The sequence below is a fragment of the Martes martes genome (assembly GCF_963455335.1).
Source record: "Martes martes genome assembly, chromosome: 13".
Taxonomy (NCBI): Eukaryota; Metazoa; Chordata; class Mammalia; order Carnivora; family Mustelidae; genus Martes; species Martes martes.
Window position 1 is genome coordinate 76,007,851 of NC_137901.1, and position 3,308 is coordinate 76,011,158.

Below are 3,308 nucleotides of genomic sequence, written 5' to 3' on the forward strand. Positions count from 1 at the left end.
CTCAGTTTCCTCTCCTGCAAGATGTGGCCAATCTACCCTGCCTCACCAGAAAGGTATGAGGGTACAAGCTAAAGTGTGTCAAAGACAGGGTACTGTAATAATCGCACATCCTCTTGTTCATTGAGCACCTACTATGTGTCAGGTGTCATTGGTTAGCCCCATTTTACAGATGAGAAAACTGAGGTTCACAGAGGTTATGGCATCTGTGCAAGGTCACGTGGCTAGGCAGTGGTGGAGCCTGGCTCTGGACCCCGCATTCCACCAAGACAGGCGCAACAATTTCTCAAAAGATGGTCATACTATGCCCCAACTTTGGTCAACTCAACAAACCATCTCCCCCCTTCTCATGACCAATACTGTTGGTCCAGACTTCATCTCAGAAAAGGATGAAGATTCAATGAGTTGTTGTGAGGAGTCTTGACCACCCATGGTAGGTGTGGAGGACCCATTCTGGGGGGTCGGTCTAGTAAGTGACCTCCAAGCCCCTGCTCACAGGGGGCAGGCCCCAGTGGCCATGTCTGTACCCCATAACATGCCCACCGCCATTGCTGCTGACCACAGGTGGACTCAGATCTAAAACTGGCCAATCAGTCCTCGCCCCACTTCCCCCTTGAATGTGGAAATGGGATCTGAGGCATGACACTCTCTGCTTGTTGCTTGGACGAGAAGCTGTCATCACACAGCCAAAGAAAGAGCTAAAGTTAGTCCGCAAAGAGAGGAAGAAGAAAACACACAGAGACAGAGGGGCCAAGAAAGCTTTGGGTTCCTGACTCATGGCGGGCCATGTGCCAGGCTGCAAGGCCTAGAGTCAGCTCTGAATGAGAAGATGTGGGCACTTCGCCTATTATGGGGCTGTGTATACAGCAGGGACTCAATAAGAGTTCGCCGGGGGTAGGGTTCAAAGGGCAGCCATACAAAACTGAACATACTCTAACCATGTGATCCAGCACTCACACTCCTTGGTATTCGGCCGAAGGAGCTGAGCACGCAGGTCCACACCAAAACCTGCACACAGAGGCTTACGGCAGCTTTATCCGTAACCGGGATAACGTGGAGTCCACCAGGATGTTCTTCAGTAGGTGAATGGATATCTAAACCGTAGTACATCTGAACAATGGAATATTCCTCAGTGCTAAGAAGAAATGAGCTCGTAAGCCAAGAAAAGATATGGCAGAAGCTTCGATCCATCTTACGAAGTTAAAGAAGCCAACCCAAAGAGGCTACGTTCCGTACGTTTCTGACCACCGGACGTTCTAGAAAAGGCAGCACTAGAGAGACAGTCAAAAACTCAGTGGTTGCCGAGGGGTGCAGTGGAGGGGGGAAGGAGGAGTGGGGGGAATACAGAGGATTTGGCGGAGGGGTAGGGCAGTATTCTATGTGATACCAGAGCAGCAGATATAGGTCATTATAGATTTGTCCAAATCCAGGGAAGGTCCACCAACCACCATGAGTGAGCCCAAACATAAACTGGCCTCTGGGTGACAGTGACATGTCAGCGTAGATCCACCCACTGTAACAAATGTCCCACTCAGCTGCGGGACTTTGGTGGGGGGGAGCCTGCGCCGGGGTGGGGCAGGAGGCCTCCAGGCGATCTGTGTACTTTCTGCTCCACTTTGCTATGAACCTAAAACTGCTTTTAAAAAGTAAAAATCTGTTAAAAACAGGGATTGCAATCCTACCCCTGAAAAGGCAGGACCCACCAGAGTGGATGTCCACAAGCCCTTAAAACTCTGGGCTGGGGGAAGGGGCAGAGGTGCAGGAAGGGACGGAGTGGAGGAGGGGCTTGAGAGGGGTAAGTAGCAGCTCCCCTCCGCCAAGGGTTTGATGAAAGCGGCCCAAGGTGCAGCTCGCCCAGTGCCCTGGCCTTTCCTGTCAGACACACAGCTGGCAGCCTTTCTTGGAGCCCAGATCACTTTCCTCCCCAAGAGGGACGTCTAAAGAAAGGCCCTAAATTCCTATCATTAAGCCATCTGGAGTCATCCTTCTCCTCCAGGAGCTGCTCTGTCGCAGGTCAATTAGGGCACATTTGCATACAGTTCCTTAATAGGTTGCTAATTGTCTGGGGGAGATAATGGATGGCTCTGATGATTCTGGGCAGAATGTTTACCCACAGGGGCAGACCTACAGGGGGTATCAGAGACTAGGGAGGAAGGCTGGAAGGGAGTCGAAAGGAGGGGAGGGGAGGGAAGGAGAAGACAGGGGGAAGGAACAGAGCAAACGGTTATGGCTTGACATGCAGCAAAGGGCAAGAATTATCTTGTGAACCTTTTGCTTCAGTTTGTGTGTGTACTGGATCCTAACTGTAAAGTGTCTTTCTCGCTGTAAGTCCATTAAAATTGCTTGAAAGCTCTAGTGATGGAGAAGAGCAGGGGAGAGACGTTCTGGGTAGCGTGGTTGCAGAAGGACCCACTGAGAATCAGGTGGCTTTGGAGCGGAGAGCTGATCAATGAGAAAGGGGGTGACCGTGGAAAGATCCGGGGCAAGGCTGTCACAGGCAGAGGGGACACAGTGCAGAGTAGGAAGTGGGAAGGGGCCCAGCCATCCCAGAAGCGGGTGGGCAGGGTCCGAGCAGGCAGGACAGGGGCCGGGAGCTGGGGCATGGACCCTGGCACCCAGGGGCCTGTGGGAACTGCGGTGTGAGCCACACCTGTCTCCCACAAGGAACCATGAGGAGGTGGCAGAGGGTACTTGGGAGGACCCTTCCTGTCCCAGGGGATGGTGCCGACTCTACAACCCTGAGGTGGGACTGGAGTGGAGAAATGCTTGTTGAGTGGTGGAGCTGGGAACTGGCCAAGCGATCAGTGGTAGCTGGGGAGTTTCTTTCTAGGTGGGGCTCAGGGGAAAACTCTGGCCACAAGGGCAGGCTCGGGGTTTGACCTGACCGTGTGAGATGCTAAGCCCTTAGAAGAAGTGAGAACGTTTGTCACTATCAGGGTTGGCCAACTGTGACCTCGGGTCAAACTGGCTCTTGGCCTGTTTTTGTCAGCCCGAGAGCTAAGAATGGCTTTTATATTTTTAAAGGGTTATGAAGAAGGATAAGCAGCAGCAGACCCCATGTGACCCCCTCAAAGCCTAAAATATTTACTATTGGGCCCTTTCTCAGCAATGGAGGCTGAGATCACACTCCCCTGTGGAGATCACAGCGGAGAAAGGCATAGGGCCTTCCTACCCCAGAGCTCAAAGACCACCCCCGTGCCCCTACTCTCTTAGCAAGTTCCTCAGAGCAGGTAACAAAGGGTTGGAAGGAAGTCTGGAAATCCTTGGCCTTGAAAAACAATCTCCTTTTACAGAAGGGGAAACTGAGGCCC